The sequence below is a fragment of the Mixophyes fleayi genome, chromosome 6, assembly GCF_038048845.1.
Source record: "Mixophyes fleayi isolate aMixFle1 chromosome 6, aMixFle1.hap1, whole genome shotgun sequence".
Classification (NCBI taxonomy): domain Eukaryota; kingdom Metazoa; phylum Chordata; class Amphibia; order Anura; family Limnodynastidae; genus Mixophyes; species Mixophyes fleayi.
The window spans coordinates 216,720,881-216,745,993 of NC_134407.1; the positions used below are offsets into that span (position 1 = coordinate 216,720,881).

General features: G+C 48.2%; 14 non-coding genes and 4 pseudogenes across 14 annotated transcripts; all 18 read left to right on the top strand.

The window, feature by feature from the left end:
- Positions 1 to 1,147: 1,147 nt before the first annotated feature.
- Positions 1,148 to 1,318, top strand: LOC142095933 (U2 spliceosomal RNA; annotated as a pseudogene).
- An 812-nt stretch (positions 1,319 to 2,130) lies between these two features.
- Positions 2,131 to 2,321, top strand: LOC142095696 (U2 spliceosomal RNA). The gene has a single exon (XR_012677884.1). It is a non-coding gene; the product is annotated as a U2 spliceosomal RNA (small nuclear RNA).
- An 812-nt stretch (positions 2,322 to 3,133) lies between these two features.
- On the top strand, positions 3,134 to 3,324 carry LOC142095697 (U2 spliceosomal RNA). Its single transcript, XR_012677885.1, has one exon. It is a non-coding gene; the product is annotated as a U2 spliceosomal RNA (small nuclear RNA).
- Positions 3,325 to 4,136: 812 nt separating this feature from the next.
- LOC142095698 (U2 spliceosomal RNA) lies at positions 4,137 to 4,327 on the top strand. The gene has a single exon (XR_012677886.1). It is a non-coding gene; the product is annotated as a U2 spliceosomal RNA (small nuclear RNA).
- An 812-nt stretch (positions 4,328 to 5,139) lies between these two features.
- On the top strand, positions 5,140 to 5,330 carry LOC142095700 (U2 spliceosomal RNA). The gene has a single exon (XR_012677888.1). It is a non-coding gene; the product is annotated as a U2 spliceosomal RNA (small nuclear RNA).
- Positions 5,331 to 6,142: 812 nt separating this feature from the next.
- LOC142095948 (U2 spliceosomal RNA) lies at positions 6,143 to 6,299 on the top strand (annotated as a pseudogene).
- A 5,651-nt stretch (positions 6,300 to 11,950) lies between these two features.
- LOC142095852 (U2 spliceosomal RNA) lies at positions 11,951 to 12,123 on the top strand (annotated as a pseudogene).
- Positions 12,124 to 12,935: 812 nt separating this feature from the next.
- LOC142095701 (U2 spliceosomal RNA) lies at positions 12,936 to 13,126 on the top strand. Its single transcript, XR_012677889.1, has one exon. It is a non-coding gene; the product is annotated as a U2 spliceosomal RNA (small nuclear RNA).
- An 812-nt stretch (positions 13,127 to 13,938) lies between these two features.
- LOC142095702 (U2 spliceosomal RNA) lies at positions 13,939 to 14,129 on the top strand. Its single transcript, XR_012677890.1, has one exon. It is a non-coding gene; the product is annotated as a U2 spliceosomal RNA (small nuclear RNA).
- Positions 14,130 to 14,941: 812 nt separating this feature from the next.
- On the top strand, positions 14,942 to 15,132 carry LOC142095703 (U2 spliceosomal RNA). The gene has a single exon (XR_012677891.1). It is a non-coding gene; the product is annotated as a U2 spliceosomal RNA (small nuclear RNA).
- An 812-nt stretch (positions 15,133 to 15,944) lies between these two features.
- LOC142095705 (U2 spliceosomal RNA) lies at positions 15,945 to 16,135 on the top strand. Its single transcript, XR_012677892.1, has one exon. It is a non-coding gene; the product is annotated as a U2 spliceosomal RNA (small nuclear RNA).
- An 812-nt stretch (positions 16,136 to 16,947) lies between these two features.
- LOC142095707 (U2 spliceosomal RNA) lies at positions 16,948 to 17,138 on the top strand. The gene has a single exon (XR_012677893.1). It is a non-coding gene; the product is annotated as a U2 spliceosomal RNA (small nuclear RNA).
- An 812-nt stretch (positions 17,139 to 17,950) lies between these two features.
- LOC142095708 (U2 spliceosomal RNA) lies at positions 17,951 to 18,141 on the top strand. The gene has a single exon (XR_012677894.1). It is a non-coding gene; the product is annotated as a U2 spliceosomal RNA (small nuclear RNA).
- Positions 18,142 to 18,953: 812 nt separating this feature from the next.
- LOC142095709 (U2 spliceosomal RNA) lies at positions 18,954 to 19,144 on the top strand. The gene has a single exon (XR_012677895.1). It is a non-coding gene; the product is annotated as a U2 spliceosomal RNA (small nuclear RNA).
- Positions 19,145 to 19,956: 812 nt separating this feature from the next.
- LOC142095710 (U2 spliceosomal RNA) lies at positions 19,957 to 20,147 on the top strand. Its single transcript, XR_012677896.1, has one exon. It is a non-coding gene; the product is annotated as a U2 spliceosomal RNA (small nuclear RNA).
- Positions 20,148 to 20,959: 812 nt separating this feature from the next.
- On the top strand, positions 20,960 to 21,150 carry LOC142095711 (U2 spliceosomal RNA). The gene has a single exon (XR_012677897.1). It is a non-coding gene; the product is annotated as a U2 spliceosomal RNA (small nuclear RNA).
- An 812-nt stretch (positions 21,151 to 21,962) lies between these two features.
- On the top strand, positions 21,963 to 22,153 carry LOC142095712 (U2 spliceosomal RNA). The gene has a single exon (XR_012677898.1). It is a non-coding gene; the product is annotated as a U2 spliceosomal RNA (small nuclear RNA).
- An 812-nt stretch (positions 22,154 to 22,965) lies between these two features.
- Positions 22,966 to 23,122, top strand: LOC142095949 (U2 spliceosomal RNA; annotated as a pseudogene).
- The last annotated feature ends 1,991 nt before the right edge of the window (positions 23,123 to 25,113 follow it).

The window sequence follows — 25,113 nt, forward strand, 5'->3', positions numbered from 1 at the left end:
GGATGTAGTGAAAGTGAGAGCGAAAGGTGGATTGAATTTTCCGGATGTTGAGAGATTTTTGGGTGTAAATTATATAGCGAATGTTGTGAGGGTGTTGGATGGTAAGACTAAGACTGGGTGTATGACTAGATATATGGCTGGATGGATGCTGTGTGGGTTGCAATGGATGAAAAGATCTTTGAGTGTGCCGATGGCCTTTAGGTGCCCGGTGTGGTATGAATATGTTGAAAAGTTTGTTAGAAAGAATGATTTGTTGGGTGTGAGTATGAAAGATTTTGGTATAAAAAAGAAGGTTATGCGGATGTTTCGTGAGCGTGAGAGTATGTGTAATATAGAGTACTTGAGATCAAAAGAAGCGGCCGAGGTATGGAAGAAGATGGAAATGTGTGGTGTAACAAATAGACAGAAGGATGTGGTGTGGATGGGTTTGCAAGGTGTGTTGCCTGTGCGTGTGGTGCAAAAAATGCGTGATTTGGTTCGAACGGAGGACTGTCCTAGAGAAAGGTGTGGTGCAAGAGAGACTGTGTTGCATGTGTTTTGGGGTTGTGGGTTTGCACGGAAAGTATGGAATGGTTTGAGTGGGCTATGTAAGGAATTAGGTGGGGTGAATGTGATTTCATGGAAGATGGCTATGTTTGGGATTGGTGCATGTGGCAAAGTGAAAGAGAGATTGATGTGGTTGTTGATGGCTTGTGTAATGGAGGCATTGTGGGATGCAAGAAATATGTGTGTATACAAAAGGGAAGAGTGGGAGGTAAATGATGTTATGAGGATTATATTAGGGAAATTCTATATGTGTTATCAATTCGATAAAAGGAAAGGCGGTGCTGGGTTTGATGCTGAAGGTGTGTGGAAGGTTAAAAAATGGTTGGATATGGTGAAATTTAGACAGGGTGTTGGATAAAAATAGTGGGTGGTATTTGGTTATGGGGATTGTGGGTGTGTTTATATGGTTGTATTTTTTGATGCACTGTAACAAGAGATATTAAAAAGTATAGTCTAAGCCATGATGATGTTTAAGCTTTGCATGGGATGACGCAACGATATTAAGATCTGTATCTTTGAGCAGATGGCAAAGAGTTTAAAACTGAGTGGTTTTGGGAAAGAAAAAAAAAAAAAAAAAAAAAAAAAAAAAAAAAAAAAAAAAAAAAAAAAAAAAAAAAAATCTGTTCTTATCAGTTTAATATCTGATACGCCCCCTATCTGGGGGCCATATATTAAATGGATTTTTAGAACAGGGAGATGGAAGAAGAGCTTGCTCTGTCCACTCCACGCATTGACCTGGTATTGCAGTACTTCCAGGACCGGTGCACTTCTCTTATCCAGTTATCAAAAAATAGAATCATGTCTCTTTTCAGCTACAAAAATCCCTAAGAACAGATTTTTGTCTCCTGTGTCTTATTTCGTGTCAATTTATTGTGTCTTTTTGTTGTTTTGTTTCTTATCTTTTAGCAAACAAGCATTTGCAGATAAGAAGACCCTTTTCTTTGCCCAAAAGGATTACTGCATTGATCCAATTATTTCTTTAATGGAGCAACTTGTGATTTGCTAATTCAATTGGATCTCCGAATGAATGGAACTATCAATCTGACGTAGTGTGTCTCCCTCTTGTGGACCCAGTGACATAATAAAGGCAAGTGAGGATTATGACACACCTTTTAGAACCCTGCTGTTGCAGCATGCAGCTTCCTTGTCTATTTACTTGCCGGTGGCCCGAGAAACAATTGTGATGCACCTTGAAGTGCTGTTTCTGTGACATGCTGTGAATATTCCGAAAGAAGCTGGGCAGACAGTGTGATTAATTGCCTGGGGAGACGAGGACGGAACGGCAGGCTGACTAATCAGCGGGCGTCGCTGCACTTATGGTCAAGGGGAGGAGTTAATGCAAATTCTGCAGGCATCTCGTTTGAAAAGTCCTCGGCTCATGTGCGTGCCTTTGCAGACAGAGAGGTGTAAGGAGGGTCCCAGTGAAGGTGTCAGGCTTTTCAGGCTAGTCGGGCCTAGAATGTGCAGCAATGGAGTGTTGTGCGCCGCCGCTGAAGAGAGTATACGGTGTGTGGTGCGTCTGTCTCCTACAGTTGTCAGGCCTAGCCTGAGAAGCGGGCGCTTTCCTGGGTCCCTTTTCGGGTTATCGCTTCTCGGCCTTTTGGCTAAGATCAAGTGTAGTATCTGTTCTTATCAGTTTAATATCTGATACGCCCCCTATCTGGGGGCCATATATTAAATGGATTTTTAGAACAGGGAGATGGAAGAAGAGCTTGCTCTGTCCACTCCACGCATTGACCTGGTATTGCAGTACTTCCAGGACCGGTGCACTTCTCTTATCCAGTTATCAAAAAATAGAATCATGTCTCTTTTCAGCTACAAAAATCCCTAAGAACAGATTTTTGTCTCCTGTGTCTTATTTCGTGTCAATTTATTGTGTCTTTTTGTTGTTTTGTTTCTTATCTTTTAGCAAACAAGCATTTGCAGATAAGAAGACCCTTTTCTTTGCCCAAAAGGATTACTGCATTGATCCAATTATTTCTTTAATGGAGCAACTTGTGATTTGCTAATTCAATTGGATCTCCGAATGAATGGAACTATCAATCTGACGTAGTGTGTCTCCCTCTTGTGGACCCAGTGACATAATAAAGGCAAGTGAGGATTATGACACACCTTTTAGAACCCTGCTGTTGCAGCATGCAGCTTCCTTGTCTATTTACTTGCCGGTGGCCCGAGAAACAATTGTGATGCACCTTGAAGTGCTGTTTCTGTGACATGCTGTGAATATTCCGAAAGAAGCTGGGCAGACAGTGTGATTAATTGCCTGGGGAGACGAGGACGGAACGGCAGGCTGACTAATCAGCGGGCGTCGCTGCACTTATGGTCAAGGGGAGGAGTTAATGCAAATTCTGCAGGCATCTCGTTTGAAAAGTCCTCGGCTCATGTGCGTGCCTTTGCAGACAGAGAGGTGTAAGGAGGGTCCCAGTGAAGGTGTCAGGCTTTTCAGGCTAGTCGGGCCTAGAATGTGCAGCAATGGAGTGTTGTGCGCCGCCGCTGAAGAGAGTATACGGTGTGTGGTGCGTCTGTCTCCTACAGTTGTCAGGCCTAGCCTGAGAAGCGGGCGCTTTCCTGGGTCCCTTTTCGGGTTATCGCTTCTCGGCCTTTTGGCTAAGATCAAGTGTAGTATCTGTTCTTATCAGTTTAATATCTGATACGCCCCCTATCTGGGGGCCATATATTAAATGGATTTTTAGAACAGGGAGATGGAAGAAGAGCTTGCTCTGTCCACTCCACGCATTGACCTGGTATTGCAGTACTTCCAGGACCGGTGCACTTCTCTTATCCAGTTATCAAAAAATAGAATCATGTCTCTTTTCAGCTACAAAAATCCCTAAGAACAGATTTTTGTCTCCTGTGTCTTATTTCGTGTCAATTTATTGTGTCTTTTTGTTGTTTTGTTTCTTATCTTTTAGCAAACAAGCATTTGCAGATAAGAAGACCCTTTTCTTTGCCCAAAAGGATTACTGCATTGATCCAATTATTTCTTTAATGGAGCAACTTGTGATTTGCTAATTCAATTGGATCTCCGAATGAATGGAACTATCAATCTGACGTAGTGTGTCTCCCTCTTGTGGACCCAGTGACATAATAAAGGCAAGTGAGGATTATGACACACCTTTTAGAACCCTGCTGTTGCAGCATGCAGCTTCCTTGTCTATTTACTTGCCGGTGGCCCGAGAAACAATTGTGATGCACCTTGAAGTGCTGTTTCTGTGACATGCTGTGAATATTCCGAAAGAAGCTGGGCAGACAGTGTGATTAATTGCCTGGGGAGACGAGGACGGAACGGCAGGCTGACTAATCAGCGGGCGTCGCTGCACTTATGGTCAAGGGGAGGAGTTAATGCAAATTCTGCAGGCATCTCGTTTGAAAAGTCCTCGGCTCATGTGCGTGCCTTTGCAGACAGAGAGGTGTAAGGAGGGTCCCAGTGAAGGTGTCAGGCTTTTCAGGCTAGTCGGGCCTAGAATGTGCAGCAATGGAGTGTTGTGCGCCGCCGCTGAAGAGAGTATACGGTGTGTGGTGCGTCTGTCTCCTACAGTTGTCAGGCCTAGCCTGAGAAGCGGGCGCTTTCCTGGGTCCCTTTTCGGGTTATCGCTTCTCGGCCTTTTGGCTAAGATCAAGTGTAGTATCTGTTCTTATCAGTTTAATATCTGATACGCCCCCTATCTGGGGGCCATATATTAAATGGATTTTTAGAACAGGGAGATGGAAGAAGAGCTTGCTCTGTCCACTCCACGCATTGACCTGGTATTGCAGTACTTCCAGGACCGGTGCACTTCTCTTATCCAGTTATCAAAAAATAGAATCATGTCTCTTTTCAGCTACAAAAATCCCTAAGAACAGATTTTTGTCTCCTGTGTCTTATTTCGTGTCAATTTATTGTGTCTTTTTGTTGTTTTGTTTCTTATCTTTTAGCAAACAAGCATTTGCAGATAAGAAGACCCTTTTCTTTGCCCAAAAGGATTACTGCATTGATCCAATTATTTCTTTAATGGAGCAACTTGTGATTTGCTAATTCAATTGGATCTCCGAATGAATGGAACTATCAATCTGACGTAGTGTGTCTCCCTCTTGTGGACCCAGTGACATAATAAAGGCAAGTGAGGATTATGACACACCTTTTAGAACCCTGCTGTTGCAGCATGCAGCTTCCTTGTCTATTTACTTGCCGGTGGCCCGAGAAACAATTGTGATGCACCTTGAAGTGCTGTTTCTGTGACATGCTGTGAATATTCCGAAAGAAGCTGGGCAGACAGTGTGATTAATTGCCTGGGGAGACGAGGACGGAACGGCAGGCTGACTAATCAGCGGGCGTCGCTGCACTTATGGTCAAGGGGAGGAGTTAATGCAAATTCTGCAGGCATCTCGTTTGAAAAGTCCTCGGCTCATGTGCGTGCCTTTGCAGACAGAGAGGTGTAAGGAGGGTCCCAGTGAAGGTGTCAGGCTTTTCAGGCTAGTCGGGCCTAGAATGTGCAGCAATGGAGTGTTGTGCGCCGCCGCTGAAGAGAGTATACGGTGTGTGGTGCGTCTGTCTCCTACAGTTGTCAGGCCTAGCCTGAGAAGCGGGCGCTTTCCTGGGTCCCTTTTCGGGTTATCGCTTCTCGGCCTTTTGGCTAAGATCAAGTGTAGTATCTGTTCTTATCAGTTTAATATCTGATACGCCCCCTATCTGGGGGCCATATATTAAATGGATTTTTAGAACAGGGAGATGGAAGAAGAGCTTGCTCTGTCCACTCCACGCATTGACCTGGTATTGCAGTACTTCCAGGACCGGTGCACTTCTCTTATCCAGTTATCAAAAAATAGAATCATGTCTCTTTTCAGCTACAAAAATCCCTAAGAACAGATTTTTGTCTCCTGTGTCTTATTTCGTGTCAATTTATTGTGTCTTTTTGTTGTTTTGTTTCTTATCTTTTAGCAAACAAGCATTTGCAGATAAGAAGACCCTTTTCTTTGCCCAAAAGGATTACTGCATTGATCCAATTATTTCTTTAATGGAGCAACTTGTGATTTGCTAATTCAATTGGATCTCCGAATGAATGGAACTATCAATCTGACGTAGTGTGTCTCCCTCTTGTGGACCCAGTGACATAATAAAGGCAAGTGAGGATTATGACACACCTTTTAGAACCCTGCTGTTGCAGCATGCAGCTTCCTTGTCTATTTACTTGCCGGTGGCCCGAGAAACAATTGTGATGCACCTTGAAGTGCTGTTTCTGTGACATGCTGTGAATATTCCGAAAGAAGCTGGGCAGACAGTGTGATTAATTGCCTGGGGAGACGAGGACGGAACGGCAGGCTGACTAATCAGCGGGCGTCGCTGCACTTATGGTCAAGGGGAGGAGTTAATGCAAATTCTGCAGGCATCTCGTTTGAAAAGTCCTCGGCTCATGTGCGTGCCTTTGCAGACAGAGAGGTGTAAGGAGGGTCCCAGTGAAGGTGTCAGGCTTTTCAGGCTAGTCGGGCCTAGAATGTGCAGCAATGGAGTGTTGTGCGCCGCCGCTGAAGAGAGTATACGGTGTGTGGTGCGTCTGTCTCCTACAGTTGTCAGGCCTAGCCTGAGAAGCGGGCGCTTTCCTGGGTCCCTTTTCGGGTTATCGCTTCTCGGCCTTTTGGCTAAGATCAAGTGTAGTATCTGTTCTTATCAGCTTACCAACTACCCGGTGGAGGTTATGCTGAGTGTGGCTCATCCGATAGCGCACTCTAACATTGGTGAGGGGCTGATGTAGACTCTGCTGCATGGTGCACTTGTCTCTCTCCTGCCCAAAACCCAGAGGACATACCTGAGTGTGGCTCATCCGATAGCACACTCTAACCCTGGTGAGGAACTGTTTGAGACTTGTGTTACCCGATCAAAGCCGGCCAGGAGCAAGAAGACCGACCCCGGGGAAGAAGCGCTGCCGACCCCCCCTGCCTGCCGGGAAGAAGACGCCGGGAGCACCTCCGGCTGAAGAAGCCCTCCTCTCCTCGGGCCCTGCTCCACCGGAAGAAGCGCCTCCTCTTCAGCGGAAGCCCCTGCTCCTCTCTACCCAGCGGGAGGACATCTGCACTGCTCCCTCCACCCCGGACGACCAGCCTCTCTACCCCAGGAAGAGCCAGGACGATGGCCTCAGCTACCCCAGCTCCTGCCTCCACCCCTGCTCCTGCCCCTGGGAAGAAGGGAGGAAAGAACACCGCCCCGAAGCCTCTCCCCGTGGCCGGAACCTCTGCCTCCACCGCCCCTGCTGCTGCCGGACAAGGCCAGCCCAACCAGGACACCCCCCAGAAGACCCCCACCCTGGAACCCTGGATGAGGCAGACCGTGGTCCTGAAGCTGAAGGAAGTGGAAGGAAGGGTCCCAGACATGACGGCCGAGACCTTCGGCAAGAAGATGATCCTGGACCAGGGCTTCTCCAAGGCTGAAACCCTCAGCGTGCAGAATTACCTGAAAGGGATATGGTACATCACCTTCGCCTCCATTGCCATCTGCAAGAGGTACTGGGAGGCAGTGAAGACTGCGAGACCGGAGTCTCCCTTCTCCCGCTTCGTGGGGAACTGCCCCATCCAGAGAGAGGAGAGAAGAGTAACGGTCTCCATGAGAAATCCTCACACCCCTGGTAAGGACATCGCTACCTTCCTGAGCCGCTTCTGCTCCGTGGTCAAGGACCCCTCCAAGATCCTGGATGTCAACGGCTTCTGGACAGGCAAGTGGTCCATTATCATCAGACTGAGGAAAGACAGCACGGCAACTGACGGACTCCAACACCTGCCATCAAGCTTTGCCCTGGGCGGCTCTGCCGGCCTCCTCCACTATGCCGATCAGCCGAGGAACTGCAGAAAATGCGGGGAAGCTGACCACATGGCGAGAAGCTGCAAGGTCTCAGCCTGCAGGAACTGCAAGGTGGCGGGGCACGAGTCCAAGGATTGCCCAAGAAAATTGTCCTGCAACCTCTGCGGCCTGGCCAGCCACATCTACAGGGACTGCCCCCAGAGGGCCAGATCCTACGCTGCAGCTGCCTGGATTGGACTGCCGGAAAGCGGACCTACCCCTGCCCTGCAGCCCAAACCAGCCCAGAGGAAGCAACAGAAGCCCACACCGCAGCCAAGAGCTGGTAAGATATCTCCCACCCCTGTTGTGACAGCACCCCCCTCCCTCCCCGCTGCCACAACACCCCCTCCCCCTGCAGTAGCACTAACCCCCTCCACCGCTACTGCAGCTCCCCCCCTTTCCCTGGAGGATTTCCCCCCCCTCCTCCCTCTTGTGTCTGCAGGTGATGAGAACAAACAAAGGAGGAAGCGGAAAGAGCTGGACAGCCCAGCTGGCGACTCTGACCCTTCCAAGAAAAAGGCAATCGAGCTGGAAGAGGACCCTCTCCCGTCAGAGGGGGCCCTGGTAGAGATGGTGGATGAGCTGCTGGATTCTGAGCAGGAGGAGGAAGAATTCCTACAACTGCCCCAAATCTGCCTATTCGACCAGCTAGAGGAGAAAGGTCTGCTCCCACCCGAAGGGGACACGGGCAGACCGGACCAAGTCCCACCGGACAAGGAGGGTAACTGATGTATTGACTGTGCTAACTCTCTTTTTTCTCCCAACTAATGGCTAACTTTTCTCTTTTTACCATTAATGTGAGGAGTGTGAAGGATAAGATTAGACGTCAGTCTGTGTTTACCTTTCTTGACAGTCAGAAATGTGATGTTTACATGTTGCAGGAATGTTCTCTCCCTTTCTCTAGTTCCTACAGGCATCTGGGGAGGCAGTGGTCTCACGGGCCCTCCTATTGGTCTGGGGGGAGTGACTGTAAGTCTGCAGGGGTCGCCATTCTTATCAGGGGAAGCCTCTTCACATTAGATTCCGTTCAGGAGTTTGTCTGCGGCAGATTGCTTATCGTAGATGGCTCCTGGGCGGGTGAGCCTATCAGGCTTATCTGTGTGTATGCATCCCCGGGTAAGAATGAGCGTTTGGAGCTTTTCCAGACCCTGCGGGCCCAGCTCGCAACCACCAGGGCGGTAGTGATGGCTGGGGACTTTAACTGTCCTATAGAGGAAGATGGTAGGAGTTCTTGTACTAATGCTAAACTTGATGTTTCTTCCAGGTTGTTGCAGGAGATGGTAGCCGAAGCATCCTTGCGGGATGCAGTGGGATCTATGGGGGCCGGCTCTGTGAATTATACTTGGAGCCGCCCCGATGGCTCAGTGCGTTCCCGGATTGACTTTGTGTTTACATCGAGAGCGGTAAGACAAAACAGGCATGTCATGGTTCCCTGCTTTTTCTCTGATCATAGGGCCATTCTCTTTGAAGGTGTTCTGGGTCACGGGTTCCCTCCCGGCCCTGGCTCTTGGAAGCTGAACTGCGCTCTGCTGGGAAAGGAAGAGGTGATGGTTGAGCTGAGGGATGCCTATGTAATGTGGAAAAATGACAAAATGTATTTTGACTGTATGTCTAACTGGTGGGAGTATGTCAAGGGCAAGTTTCGCAGTTTCTTTCAGGCTAAAGGCCGCCAACAGGCGTGTGAGAGGAAGAGAAACTTCAGGAGACTTCAGCGTCAGCTGCAGTCCCTGCTGGATCTCCAACTCTGCGGCTGGGATGTGAAGGATGATCTGGCTGAGGCCAAAGGGGGCCTGAAAAGGCACTTCGAGGAAGAGGCCAATCGCATCATCTTCCGTTCCAAGGTGGAGAATCTGGAGAAGGGTGAGAAATGTAATTCTTTCTTTTTCAGAAAACTCCACTCCGGCCACACGCCCCTGACTGAGCTGCGGGACGAGTCTGGCACCCCCAGGAGGGGGAAGGAGGGCGTCATGGGAGTCGTCTCAGACTACTACGGCAAACTCTACTCCCCTAAGACTACAGACGACGACGCAGCTGAATCTTTCCTGTCAGGTATCACTAACCCTATTGATCCTACAGGTAGGGCAGCTATGGATGCCCCCCTCACCTTGGGGGAGCTGCACTCTGCCGCTAAATCCTTTAGGCCGGGCAGGACCCCGGGCAGTGATGGCCTCCCAGCCGAGCTCTATGTAGCGCTGTGGGACCTCATTGGCCCGGACCTGCTAGAGCTGTATGAGGAGATGGTGGTGGAGGGCAGGATGCCTCCTACTCTGAGAGAAGGCTTGATCACGATTTTGTACAAGCGCAAGGGAGAGAGATGTGACCTCAAAAATTGGAGGCCCATCTCCCTCCTGAACGTGGACTACAAGATTTTGGCCAAGGTACTAGCCAACAGGCTAAAGGTTGTCATTGGGCGAATTGTTCATCCTGATCAGACTTGTGGCATTCCTGGTAGAAGGATTGCAGACAGCCTTGCGCTGCTGAGGGACACGGTTCATTATATCAAGGACCGCCACGCACATGTGGCCCTGGTCAGTCTTGATCAGGAGAAGGCCTTTGATCGTGTCTCTCATGGTTTTATGCGTAAGGTTCTGTGCAGGTTTGGATTGGGTGATATGTTTTGTTCTTATGTTAACCTGATGTACCTTGATATTTACAGCTCGGTGTTGGTGAACGGCTGGAAGACTGACCCCTTCTCTGTACTGTCTGGGGTCAGACAAGGCTGCCCTCTTTCACCTCTCCTTTTTGTCTGTTGTATAGAGCTCTTTGCGATGTCCATCAGGCGAAACCCAGAGATCAGAGGGATCACCGCACCGGGTCCAGACCGACTAGAGGCCAAGTGTTCGCTCTACATGGACGACGTCACTGTCTTCTGCGCTGATCAGCGTTCGGTGGCAGCACTCGTCCAGACCTGCAACAACTTCGGCCAAGCTTCAGGGGCAAAAGTCAACTGCGGGAAGTCAGAGGCAATGCTGTTTGGTCAGTGGCACCTGTCATCCCCCGCTGCATTCCCCTTCACAATCAAGCCGGACTTCATCAAAATTCTTGGAGTTTGGTTCGGTGGAGAGGAGGCGGCCCTGAAGTGCTGGGAAGAGAGACTGGCAACAGTCCGGCAAAAGATTGGACTGTGGAGCCTCAGACTTCTTACCATCGAAGGGAAAGCACTGGTACTGCGCAACGAGATTCTTCCCGTTCTTCAGTACACGGCCCAAGCTTGGCCACCTCTTGCTGCCGTCTGTAAGACCATCACGAGGACAGTCTTTCACTTCATCTGGGGCTCCAAAATGGACAGAGTGAAGCGGTCAGTTATGTACAAGGAGCCCCACAAAGGTGGGAAAGGGATCCCGGATATCCCCACCATGCTGCGTGCCTTCTTTGTTTGCAACTGTATCCGCAGGACACTCCTTGAAAAGAACGTTTGCTCTGCTGGGAAGTCCATGTCACGCTTTTTCCTTCTTCCTCTTTGGAGGAAACTTGGTTGGGACAAGTGGGACAGCTCCTTCCCTTACAACTGGACTACACCTTGGTTTTACCTGGATGTTGGACAATTTGTGAGGGAGCACCATCTGGAGGGACTTAAACCAGACTTGTGGAAACCTAAAACTATCCACAAGCTCATCAGAGCTAAGGACATTATGGAGTCTGTTCCAGGGCTCCCTGTGGCCACGGCCAAACATGTTTGGGAGAATGTGGCCTCTAAGAGACTGACTAATGGACATAAAGACATTGCATGGATGGCCATTCAGGGTGGTTTGCCTCTCAGGACATTTATGCACTCCCGAAACCTGTGCAGATATGTTCACTGCCCCTTTTGTATTACCAAGAGGGAGACTGCTCAACATATCTTTTGGGACTGTCCCACTGCACAGGCATTGTTGGATGCCCTGGAACATGAACTTAAGGACAGTGTGCCCAGGACTTGCCTCTCATACCATTCGGTATTTTATGGATTATTTCCTGGGACTCACACCGTTGAGGCAATCCAGGAGGCCTGGCGCCTTATGAACTGTTTTAAGGACGCTATGTGGCTTGCCAGGAACCGCCTCATCTTGAAGCGGGAGAAGATGACCATCCAGGACTGTCGCAGGCTTATCCATAGCCTGTTAAGAGACTATAACACCCTTGACAGTCCTGAGGAAGATGAAGACGACGATTGATTGTAATTGATTGATTGTTGTCTCCTCTTCTCCTCCTCCCCATTGTGTCTATTTTCAATAAAAAACTTTGGTTTGTGCTCCCCTCCCTTTCCCCCTCCAACCCATTCCCCTTCACAGCATGAAGTATTATTGAATGTCATGTCTATTTATGCACCCTTCCCTTTGTGTCTGTCCTCAATAAAAACTTTTTGCTCGTGACTCCACCACCCTACCCCTCTTACCTACCTCCCCCTCACATCCAATGTTATTTTATTGCACTGTAATACACTGTAAAGTTTGAATGGTTAGTGCAGTACTTGATGTATATAGTGTAGGATGTCATGTCTTGTACTTTATGCCCTGTATTGTACTAAAACGTATGCATGATCATGTCTTACGGTGTACTGCGTACACTTGAATGAAATGCATGAACTGTGTTTTTTGTACTTTATACAAAATAAAGCTACTTTTTCAATCAAAAAATCTGTTCTTATCAGTTTAATATCTGATACGCCCCCTATCTGGGGGCCATATATTAAATGGATTTTTAGAACAGGGAGATGGAAGAAGAGCTTGCTCTGTCCACTCCACGCATTGACCTGGTATTGCAGTACTTCCAGGACCGGTGCACTTCTCTTATCCAGTTATCAAAAAATAGAATCATGTCTCTTTTCAGCTACAAAAATCCCTAAGAACAGATTTTTGTCTCCTGTGTCTTATTTCGTGTCAATTTATTGTGTCTTTTTGTTGTTTTGTTTCTTATCTTTTAGCAAACAAGCATTTGCAGATAAGAAGACCCTTTTCTTTGCCCAAAAGGATTACTGCATTGATCCAATTATTTCTTTAATGGAGCAACTTGTGATTTGCTAATTCAATTGGATCTCCGAATGAATGGAACTATCAATCTGACGTAGTGTGTCTCCCTCTTGTGGACCCAGTGACATAATAAAGGCAAGTGAGGATTATGACACACCTTTTAGAACCCTGCTGTTGCAGCATGCAGCTTCCTTGTCTATTTACTTGCCGGTGGCCCGAGAAACAATTGTGATGCACCTTGAAGTGCTGTTTCTGTGACATGCTGTGAATATTCCGAAAGAAGCTGGGCAGACAGTGTGATTAATTGCCTGGGGAGACGAGGACGGAACGGCAGGCTGACTAATCAGCGGGCGTCGCTGCACTTATGGTCAAGGGGAGGAGTTAATGCAAATTCTGCAGGCATCTCGTTTGAAAAGTCCTCGGCTCATGTGCGTGCCTTTGCAGACAGAGAGGTGTAAGGAGGGTCCCAGTGAAGGTGTCAGGCTTTTCAGGCTAGTCGGGCCTAGAATGTGCAGCAATGGAGTGTTGTGCGCCGCCGCTGAAGAGAGTATACGGTGTGTGGTGCGTCTGTCTCCTACAGTTGTCAGGCCTAGCCTGAGAAGCGGGCGCTTTCCTGGGTCCCTTTTCGGGTTATCGCTTCTCGGCCTTTTGGCTAAGATCAAGTGTAGTATCTGTTCTTATCAGTTTAATATCTGATACGCCCCCTATCTGGGGGCCATATATTAAATGGATTTTTAGAACAGGGAGATGGAAGAAGAGCTTGCTCTGTCCACTCCACGCATTGACCTGGTATTGCAGTACTTCCAGGACCGGTGCACTTCTCTTATCCAGTTATCAAAAAATAGAATCATGTCTCTTTTCAGCTACAAAAATCCCTAAGAACAGATTTTTGTCTCCTGTGTCTTATTTCGTGTCAATTTATTGTGTCTTTTTGTTGTTTTGTTTCTTATCTTTTAGCAAACAAGCATTTGCAGATAAGAAGACCCTTTTCTTTGCCCAAAAGGATTACTGCATTGATCCAATTATTTCTTTAATGGAGCAACTTGTGATTTGCTAATTCAATTGGATCTCCGAATGAATGGAACTATCAATCTGACGTAGTGTGTCTCCCTCTTGTGGACCCAGTGACATAATAAAGGCAAGTGAGGATTATGACACACCTTTTAGAACCCTGCTGTTGCAGCATGCAGCTTCCTTGTCTATTTACTTGCCGGTGGCCCGAGAAACAATTGTGATGCACCTTGAAGTGCTGTTTCTGTGACATGCTGTGAATATTCCGAAAGAAGCTGGGCAGACAGTGTGATTAATTGCCTGGGGAGACGAGGACGGAACGGCAGGCTGACTAATCAGCGGGCGTCGCTGCACTTATGGTCAAGGGGAGGAGTTAATGCAAATTCTGCAGGCATCTCGTTTGAAAAGTCCTCGGCTCATGTGCGTGCCTTTGCAGACAGAGAGGTGTAAGGAGGGTCCCAGTGAAGGTGTCAGGCTTTTCAGGCTAGTCGGGCCTAGAATGTGCAGCAATGGAGTGTTGTGCGCCGCCGCTGAAGAGAGTATACGGTGTGTGGTGCGTCTGTCTCCTACAGTTGTCAGGCCTAGCCTGAGAAGCGGGCGCTTTCCTGGGTCCCTTTTCGGGTTATCGCTTCTCGGCCTTTTGGCTAAGATCAAGTGTAGTATCTGTTCTTATCAGTTTAATATCTGATACGCCCCCTATCTGGGGGCCATATATTAAATGGATTTTTAGAACAGGGAGATGGAAGAAGAGCTTGCTCTGTCCACTCCACGCATTGACCTGGTATTGCAGTACTTCCAGGACCGGTGCACTTCTCTTATCCAGTTATCAAAAAATAGAATCATGTCTCTTTTCAGCTACAAAAATCCCTAAGAACAGATTTTTGTCTCCTGTGTCTTATTTCGTGTCAATTTATTGTGTCTTTTTGTTGTTTTGTTTCTTATCTTTTAGCAAACAAGCATTTGCAGATAAGAAGACCCTTTTCTTTGCCCAAAAGGATTACTGCATTGATCCAATTATTTCTTTAATGGAGCAACTTGTGATTTGCTAATTCAATTGGATCTCCGAATGAATGGAACTATCAATCTGACGTAGTGTGTCTCCCTCTTGTGGACCCAGTGACATAATAAAGGCAAGTGAGGATTATGACACACCTTTTAGAACCCTGCTGTTGCAGCATGCAGCTTCCTTGTCTATTTACTTGCCGGTGGCCCGAGAAACAATTGTGATGCACCTTGAAGTGCTGTTTCTGTGACATGCTGTGAATATTCCGAAAGAAGCTGGGCAGACAGTGTGATTAATTGCCTGGGGAGACGAGGACGGAACGGCAGGCTGACTAATCAGCGGGCGTCGCTGCACTTATGGTCAAGGGGAGGAGTTAATGCAAATTCTGCAGGCATCTCGTTTGAAAAGTCCTCGGCTCATGTGCGTGCCTTTGCAGACAGAGAGGTGTAAGGAGGGTCCCAGTGAAGGTGTCAGGCTTTTCAGGCTAGTCGGGCCTAGAATGTGCAGCAATGGAGTGTTGTGCGCCGCCGCTGAAGAGAGTATACGGTGTGTGGTGCGTCTGTCTCCTACAGTTGTCAGGCCTAGCCTGAGAAGCGGGCGCTTTCCTGGGTCCCTTTTCGGGTTATCGCTTCTCGGCCTTTTGGCTAAGATCAAGTGTAGTATCTGTTCTTATCAGTTTAATATCTGATACGCCCCCTATCTGGGGGCCATATATTAAATGGATTTTTAGAACAGGGAGATGGAAGAAGAGCTTGCTCTGTCCACTCCACGCATTGACCTGGTATTGCAGTACTTCCAGGACCGGTGCACTTCTCTTATCCAGTTATCAAAAAATAGAATCATGTCTCTTTTCAGCTACAAAAATCCCTAAGAACAGATTTTTGTCTCCTGTGTCTTATTTCGTGTCAATTTATTGTGTCTTTTTGTTGTTTTGTTTCTTATCTTTTAGCAAACAAGCATTTGCAGATAAGAAGACCCTTTTCTTTGCCCAAAAGGATTACTGCATTGATCCAATTATTTCTTTAATGGAGCAACTTGTGATTTGCTAATTCAATTGGATCTCCGAATGAATGGAACTATCAATCTGACGTAGTGTGTCTCCCTCTTGTGGACCCAGTGACATAATAAAGGCAAGTGAGGATTATGACACACCTTTTAGAACCCTGCTGTTGCAGCATGCAGCTTCCTTGTCTATTTACTTGCCGGTGGCCCGAGAAACAATTGTGATGCACCTTGAAGTGCTGTTTCTGTGACATGCTGTGAATATTCCGAAAGAAGCTGGGCAGACAGTGTGATTAATTGCCTGGGGAGACGAGGACGGAACGGCAGGCTGACTAATCAGCGGGCGTCGCTGCACTTATGGTCAAGGGGAGGAGTTAATGCAAATTCTGCAGGCATCTCGTTTGAAAAGTCCTCGGCTCATGTGCGTGCCTTTGCAGACAGAGAGGTGTAAGGAGGGTCCCAGTGAAGGTGTCAGGCTTTTCAGGCTAGTCGGGCCTAGAATGTGCAGCAATGGAGTGTTGTGCGCCGCCGCTGAAGAGAGTATACGGTGTGTGGTGCGTCTGTCTCCTACAGTTGTCAGGCCTAGCCTGAGAAGCGGGCGCTTTCCTGGGTCCCTTTTCGGGTTATCGCTTCTCGGCCTTTTGGCTAAGATCAAGTGTAGTATCTGTTCTTATCAGTTTAATATCTGATACGCCCCCTATCTGGGGGCCATATATTAAATGGATTTTTAGAACAGGGAGATGGAAGAAGAGCTTGCTCTGTCCACTCCACGCATTGACCTGGTATTGCAGTACTTCCAGGACCGGTGCACTTCTCTTATCCAGTTATCAAAAAATAGAATCATGTCTCTTTTCAGCTACAAAAATCCCTAAGAACAGATTTTTGTCTCCTGTGTCTTATTTCGTGTCAATTTATTGTGTCTTTTTGTTGTTTTGTTTCTTATCTTTTAGCAAACAAGCATTTGCAGATAAGAAGACCCTTTTCTTTGCCCAAAAGGATTACTGCATTGATCCAATTATTTCTTTAATGGAGCAACTTGTGATTTGCTAATTCAATTGGATCTCCGAATGAATGGAACTATCAATCTGACGTAGTGTGTCTCCCTCTTGTGGACCCAGTGACATAATAAAGGCAAGTGAGGATTATGACACACCTTTTAGAACCCTGCTGTTGCAGCATGCAGCTTCCTTGTCTATTTACTTGCCGGTGGCCCGAGAAACAATTGTGATGCACCTTGAAGTGCTGTTTCTGTGACATGCTGTGAATATTCCGAAAGAAGCTGGGCAGACAGTGTGATTAATTGCCTGGGGAGACGAGGACGGAACGGCAGGCTGACTAATCAGCGGGCGTCGCTGCACTTATGGTCAAGGGGAGGAGTTAATGCAAATTCTGCAGGCATCTCGTTTGAAAAGTCCTCGGCTCATGTGCGTGCCTTTGCAGACAGAGAGGTGTAAGGAGGGTCCCAGTGAAGGTGTCAGGCTTTTCAGGCTAGTCGGGCCTAGAATGTGCAGCAATGGAGTGTTGTGCGCCGCCGCTGAAGAGAGTATACGGTGTGTGGTGCGTCTGTCTCCTACAGTTGTCAGGCCTAGCCTGAGAAGCGGGCGCTTTCCTGGGTCCCTTTTCGGGTTATCGCTTCTCGGCCTTTTGGCTAAGATCAAGTGTAGTATCTGTTCTTATCAGTTTAATATCTGATACGCCCCCTATCTGGGGGCCATATATTAAATGGATTTTTAGAACAGGGAGATGGAAGAAGAGCTTGCTCTGTCCACTCCACGCATTGACCTGGTATTGCAGTACTTCCAGGACCGGTGCACTTCTCTTATCCAGTTATCAAAAAATAGAATCATGTCTCTTTTCAGCTACAAAAATCCCTAAGAACAGATTTTTGTCTCCTGTGTCTTATTTCGTGTCAATTTATTGTGTCTTTTTGTTGTTTTGTTTCTTATCTTTTAGCAAACAAGCATTTGCAGATAAGAAGACCCTTTTCTTTGCCCAAAAGGATTACTGCATTGATCCAATTATTTCTTTAATGGAGCAACTTGTGATTTGCTAATTCAATTGGATCTCCGAATGAATGGAACTATCAATCTGACGTAGTGTGTCTCCCTCTTGTGGACCCAGTGACATAATAAAGGCAAGTGAGGATTATGACACACCTTTTAGAACCCTGCTGTTGCAGCATGCAGCTTCCTTGTCTATTTACTTGCCGGTGGCCCGAGAAACAATTGTGATGCACCTTGAAGTGCTGTTTCTGTGACATGCTGTGAATATTCCGAAAGAAGCTGGGCAGACAGTGTGATTAATTGCCTGGGGAGACGAGGACGGAACGGCAGGCTGACTAATCAGCGGGCGTCGCTGCACTTATGGTCAAGGGGAGGAGTTAATGCAAATTCTGCAGGCATCTCGTTTGAAAAGTCCTCGGCTCATGTGCGTGCCTTTGCAGACAGAGAGGTGTAAGGAGGGTCCCAGTGAAGGTGTCAGGCTTTTCAGGCTAGTCGGGCCTAGAATGTGCAGCAATGGAGTGTTGTGCGCCGCCGCTGAAGAGAGTATACGGTGTGTGGTGCGTCTGTCTCCTACAGTTGTCAGGCCTAGCCTGAGAAGCGGGCGCTTTCCTGGGTCCCTTTTCGGGTTATCGCTTCTCGGCCTTTTGGCTAAGATCAAGTGTAGTATCTGTTCTTATCAGTTTAATATCTGATACGCCCCCTATCTGGGGGCCATATATTAAATGGATTTTTAGAACAGGGAGATGGAAGAAGAGCTTGCTCTGTCCACTCCACGCATTGACCTGGTATTGCAGTACTTCCAGGACCGGTGCACTTCTCTTATCCAGTTATCAAAAAATAGAATCATGTCTCTTTTCAGCTACAAAAATCCCTAAGAACAGATTTTTGTCTCCTGTGTCTTATTTCGTGTCAATTTATTGTGTCTTTTTGTTGTTTTGTTTCTTATCTTTTAGCAAACAAGCATTTGCAGATAAGAAGACCCTTTTCTTTGCCCAAAAGGATTACTGCATTGATCCAATTATTTCTTTAATGGAGCAACTTGTGATTTGCTAATTCAATTGGATCTCCGAATGAATGGAACTATCAATCTGACGTAGTGTGTCTCCCTCTTGTGGACCCAGTGACATAATAAAGGCAAGTGAGGATTATGACACACCTTTTAGAACCCTGCTGTTGCAGCATGCAGCTTCCTTGTCTATTTACTTGCCGGTGGCCCGAGAAACAATTGTGATGCACCTTGAAGTGCTGTTTCTGTGACATGCTGTGAATATTCCGAAAGAAGCTGGGCAGACAGTGTGATTAATTGCCTGGGGAGACGAGGACGGAACGGCAGGCTGACTAATCAGCGGGCGTCGCTGCACTTATGGTCAAGGGGAGGAGTTAATGCAAATTCTGCAGGCATCTCGTTTGAAAAGTCCTCGGCTCATGTGCGTGCCTTTGCAGACAGAGAGGTGTAAGGAGGGTCCCAGTGAAGGTGTCAGGCTTTTCAGGCTAGTCGGGCCTAGAATGTGCAGCAATGGAGTGTTGTGCGCCGCCGCTGAAGAGAGTATACGGTGTGTGGTGCGTCTGTCTCCTACAGTTGTCAGGCCTAGCCTGAGAAGCGGGCGCTTTCCTGGGTCCCTTTTCGGGTTATCGCTTCTCGGCCTTTTGGCTAAGATCAAGTGTAGTATCTGTTCTTATCAGTTTAATATCTGATACGCCCCCTATCTGGGGGCCATATATTAAATGGATTTTTAGAACAGGGAGATGGAAGAAGAGCTTGCTCTGTCCACTCCACGCATTGACCTGGTATTGCAGTACTTCCAGGACCGGTGCACTTCTCTTATCCAGTTATCAAAAAATAGAATCATGTCTCTTTTCAGCTACAAAAATCCCTAAGAACAGATTTTTGTCTCCTGTGTCTTATTTCGTGTCAATTTATTGTGTCTTTTTGTTGTTTTGTTTCTTATCTTTTAGCAAACAAGCATTTGCAGATAAGAAGACCCTTTTCTTTGCCCAAAAGGATTACTGCATTGATCCAATTATTTCTTTAATGGAGCAACTTGTGATTTGCTAATTCAATTGGATCTCCGAATGAATGGAACTATCAATCTGACGTAGTGTGTCTCCCTCTTGTGGACCCAGTGACATAATAAAGGCAAGTGAGGATTATGACACACCTTTTAGAACCCTGCTGTTGCAGCATGCAGCTTCCTTGTCTATTTACTTGCCGGTGGCCCGAGAAACAATTGTGATGCACCTTGAAGTGCTGTTTCTGTGACATGCTGTGAATATTCCGAAAGAAGCTGGGCAGACAGTGTGATTAATTGCCTGGGGAGACGAGGACGGAACGGCAGGCTGACTAATCAGCGGGCGTCGCTGCACTTATGGTCAAGGGGAGGAGTTAATGCAAATTCTGCAGGCATCTCGTTTGAAAAGTCCTCGGCTCATGTGCGTGCCTTTGCAGACAGAGAGGTGTAAGGAGGGTCCCAGTGAAGGTGTCAGGCTTTTCAGGCTAGTCGGGCCTAGAATGTGCAGCAATGGAGTGTTGTGCGCCGCCGCTGAAGAGAGTATACGGTGTGTGGTGCGTCTGTCTCCTACAGTTGTCAGGCCTAGCCTGAGAAGCGGGCGCTTTCCTGGGTCCCTTTTCGGGTTATCGCTTCTCGGCCTTTTGGCTAAGATCAAGTGTAGTATCTGTTCTTATCAGTTTAATATCTGATACGCCCCCTATCTGGGGGCCATATATTAAATGGATTTTTAGAACAGGGAGATGGAAGAAGAGCTTGCTCTGTCCACTCCACGCATTGACCTGGTATTGCAGTACTTCCAGGACCGGTGCACTTCTCTTATCCAGTTATCAAAAAATAGAATCATGTCTCTTTTCAGCTACAAAAATCCCTAAGAACAGATTTTTGTCTCCTGTGTCTTATTTCGTGTCAATTTATTGTGTCTTTTTGTTGTTTTGTTTCTTATCTTTTAGCAAACAAGCATTTGCAGATAAGAAGACCCTTTTCTTTGCCCAAAAGGATTACTGCATTGATCCAATTATTTCTTTAATGGAGCAACTTGTGATTTGCTAATTCAATTGGATCTCCGAATGAATGGAACTATCAATCTGACGTAGTGTGTCTCCCTCTTGTGGACCCAGTGACATAATAAAGGCAAGTGAGGATTATGACACACCTTTTAGAACCCTGCTGTTGCAGCATGCAGCTTCCTTGTCTATTTACTTGCCGGTGGCCCGAGAAACAATTGTGATGCACCTTGAAGTGCTGTTTCTGTGACATGCTGTGAATATTCCGAAAGAAGCTGGGCAGACAGTGTGATTAATTGCCTGGGGAGACGAGGACGGAACGGCAGGCTGACTAATCAGCGGGCGTCGCTGCACTTATGGTCAAGGGGAGGAGTTAATGCAAATTCTGCAGGCATCTCGTTTGAAAAGTCCTCGGCTCATGTGCGTGCCTTTGCAGACAGAGAGGTGTAAGGAGGGTCCCAGTGAAGGTGTCAGGCTTTTCAGGCTAGTCGGGCCTAGAATGTGCAGCAATGGAGTGTTGTGCGCCGCCGCTGAAGAGAGTATACGGTGTGTGGTGCGTCTGTCTCCTACAGTTGTCAGGCCTAGCCTGAGAAGCGGGCGCTTTCCTGGGTCCCTTTTCGGGTTATCGCTTCTCGGCCTTTTGGCTAAGATCAAGTGTAGTATCTGTTCTTATCAGTTTAATATCTGATACGCCCCCTATCTGGGGGCCATATATTAAATGGATTTTTAGAACAGGGAGATGGAAGAAGAGCTTGCTCTGTCCACTCCACGCATTGACCTGGTATTGCAGTACTTCCAGGACCGGTGCACTTCTCTTATCCAGTTATCAAAAAATAGAATCATGTCTCTTTTCAGCTACAAAAATCCCTAAGAACAGATTTTTGTCTCCTGTGTCTTATTTCGTGTCAATTTATTGTGTCTTTTTGTTGTTTTGTTTCTTATCTTTTAGCAAACAAGCATTTGCAGATAAGAAGACCCTTTTCTTTGCCCAAAAGGATTACTGCATTGATCCAATTATTTCTTTAATGGAGCAACTTGTGATTTGCTAATTCAATTGGATCTCCGAATGAATGGAACTATCAATCTGACGTAGTGTGTCTCCCTCTTGTGGACCCAGTGACATAATAAAGGCAAGTGAGGATTATGACACACCTTTTAGAACCCTGCTGTTGCAGCATGCAGCTTCCTTGTCTATTTACTTGCCGGTGGCCCGAGAAACAATTGTGATGCACCTTGAAGTGCTGTTTCTGTGACATGCTGTGAATATTCCGAAAGAAGCTGGGCAGACAGTGTGATTAATTGCCTGGGGAGACGAGGACGGAACGGCAGGCTGACTAATCAGCGGGCGTCGCTGCACTTATGGTCAAGGGGAGGAGTTAATGCAAATTCTGCAGGCATCTCGTTTGAAAAGTCCTCGGCTCATGTGCGTGCCTTTGCAGACAGAGAGGTGTAAGGAGGGTCCCAGTGAAGGTGTCAGGCTTTTCAGGCTAGTCGGGCCTAGAATGTGCAGCAATGGAGTGTTGTGCGCCGCCGCTGAAGAGAGTATACGGTGTGTGGTGCGTCTGTCTCCTACAGTTGTCAGGCCTAGCCTGAGAAGCGGGCGCTTTCCTGGGTCCCTTTTCGGGTTATCGCTTCTCGGCCTTTTGGCTAAGATCAAGTGTAGTATCTGTTCTTATCAGTTTAATATCTGATACGCCCCCTATCTGGGGGCCATATATTAAATGGATTTTTAGAACAGGGAGATGGAAGAAGAGCTTGCTCTGTCCACTCCACGCATTGACCTGGTATTGCAGTACTTCCAGGACCGGTGCACTTCTCTTATCCAGTTATCAAAAAATAGAATCATGTCTCTTTTCAGCTACAAAAATCCCTAAGAACAGATTTTTGTCTCCTGTGTCTTATTTCGTGTCAATTTATTGTGTCTTTTTGTTGTTTTGTTTCTTATCTTTTAGCAAACAAGCATTTGCAGATAAGAAGACCCTTTTCTTTGCCCAAAAGGATTACTGCATTGATCCAATTATTTCTTTAATGGAGCAACTTGTGATTTGCTAATTCAATTGGATCTCCGAATGAATGGAACTATCAATCTGACGTAGTGTGTCTCCCTCTTGTGGACCCAGTGACATAATAAAGGCAAGTGAGGATTATGACACACCTTTTAGAACCCTGCTGTTGCAGCATGCAGCTTCCTTGTCTATTTACTTGCCGGTGGCCCGAGAAACAATTGTGATGCACCTTGAAGTGCTGTTTCTGTGACATGCTGTGAATATTCCGAAAGAAGCTGGGCAGACAGTGTGATTAATTGCCTGGGGAGACGAGGACGGAACGGCAGGCTGACTAATCAGCGGGCGTCGCTGCACTTATGGTCAAGGGGAGGAGTTAATGCAAATTCTGCAGGCATCTCGTTTGAAAAGTCCTCGGCTCATGTGCGTGCCTTTGCAGACAGAGAGGTGTAAGGAGGGTCCCAGTGAAGGTGTCAGGCTTTTCAGGCTAGTCGGGCCTAGAATGTGCAGCAATGGAGTGTTGTGCGCCGCCGCTGAAGAGAGTATACGGTGTGTGGTGCGTCTGTCTCCTACAGTTGTCAGGCCTAGCCTGAGAAGCGGGCGCTTTCCTGGGTCCCTTTTCGGGTTATCGCTTCTCGGCCTTTTGGCTAAGATCAAGTGTAGTATCTGTTCTTATCAGCTTACCAACTACCCGGTGGAGGTTATGCTGAGTGTGGCTCATCCGATAGCGCACTCTAACATTGGTGAGGGGCTGATGTAGACTCTGCTGCATGGTGCACTTGTCTCTCTCCTGCCCAAAACCCAGAGGACATACCTGAGTGTGGCTCATCCGATAGCACACTCTAACCCTGGTGAGGAACTGTTTGAGACTTGTGTTACCCGATCAAAGCCGGCCAGGAGCAAGAAGACCGACCCCGGGGAAGAAGCGCTGCCGACCCCCCCTGCCTGCCGGGAAGAAGACGCCGGGAGCACCTCCGGCTGAAGAAGCCCTCCTCTCCTCGGGCCCTGCTCCACTGGAAGAAGCGCCTCCTCTTCAGCGGAAGCCCCTGCTCCTCTCTACCCAGCGGGAGGACATCTGCACTGCTCCCTCCACCCCGGACGACCAGCCTCTCTACCCCAGGAAGAGCCAGGACGATGGCCTCAGCTACCCCAGCTCCTGCCTCCACCCCTGCTCCTGCCCCTGGGAAGAAGGGAGGAAAGAACACCGCCCCGAAGCCTCTCCCCGTGGCGGGAACCTCTGCCTCCACCGCCCCTCCTGCTGCCGGACAAGGCCAGCCCAACCAGGACACCCCCCAGAAGACCCCCACCCTGGAACCCTGGATGAGGCAGACCGTGGTCCTGAAGCTGAAGGAAGTGGAAGGAAGGGTCCCAGACATGACGGCCGAGACCTTCGGCAAGAAGATGATCCTGGACCAGGGCTTCTCCAAGGCTGAAACCCTCAGCGTGCAGAATTACCTGAAAGGGATATGGTACATCACCTTCGCCTCCATTGCCATCTGCAAGAGGTACTGGGAGGCAGTGAAGACTGCGAGACCGGAGTCTCCCTTCTCCCGCTTCGTGGGGAACTGCCCCATCCAGAGAGAGGAGAGAAGAGTCACGGTCTCCATGAGAAATCCTCACACCCCTGGTAAGGACATCGCTACCTTCCTGAGCCGCTTCTGCTCCGTGGTCAAGGACCCCTCCAAGATCCTGGATGTCAACGGCTTCTGGACAGGCAAGTGGTCCATTATCATCAGACTGAGGAAAGACAGCACGGCAACTGACGGACTCCAACACCTGCCATCAAGCTTTGCCCTGGGCGGCTCTGCCGGCCTCCTCCACTATGCCGATCAGCCGAGGAACTGCAGAAAATGCGGGGAAGCTGACCACATGGCGAGAAGCTGCAAGGTCTCAGCCTGCAGGAACTGCAAGGTGGCGGGGCACGAGTCCAAGGATTGCCCAAGAAAATTGTCCTGCAACCTCTGCGGCCTGGCCAGCCACATCTACAGGGACTGCCCCCAGAGGGCCAGATCCTACGCTGCAGCTGCCGGGATTGGACTGCCGGAAAGCGGACCTGCCCCTGCCCTGCAGCCCAAGCCAGCCCAGAGGAAGCAACAGAAGCCCACACCGCAGCCAAGAGCTGGTAAGATATCTCCCACCCCTGTTGTGACAGCACCCCCCTCCCTCCCCGCTGTCACAACACCCCCCCCCCCTGCAGTAGCACTAACCCCCTCCACCGCTACTGCAGCTCCCTCCCTTTCCCTGGAGGATTTCCCCCCCCTCCTCCCTCTTGTGTCTGCAGGTGATGAGAACAAACAAAGAAGGAAGCGGAAAGAGCTGGACAGCCCAGCTGGCGACTCTGACCCTTCCAAGAAAAAGGCAATCGAGCTGGAAGAGGACCCTCTCCCGTCAGAGGGGGCCCTGGTAGAGATGGTGGATGAGCTGCTGGATTCTGAGCAGGAGGAGGAAGAATTCCTACAACTGCCCCAAATCTGCCTATTCGACCAGCTAGAGGAGAAAGGTCTGCTCCCACCCGAAGGGGACACGGGCAGACCGGACCAAGTCCCACCGGACAAGGAGGGTAACTGATGTATTGACTGTGCTAACTCTCTTTTTTCTCCCAACTAATGGCTAACTTTTCCCTTTTTACCATTAATGTGAGGAGTGTGAAGGATAAGATTAGACGTCAGTCTGTGTTTACCTTTCTTGACAGTCAGAAATGTGATGTTTACATGTTGCAGGAATGTTCTCTACCTTTCTCTAGTTCCTACAGGCATCTGGGGAGGCAGTGGTCTC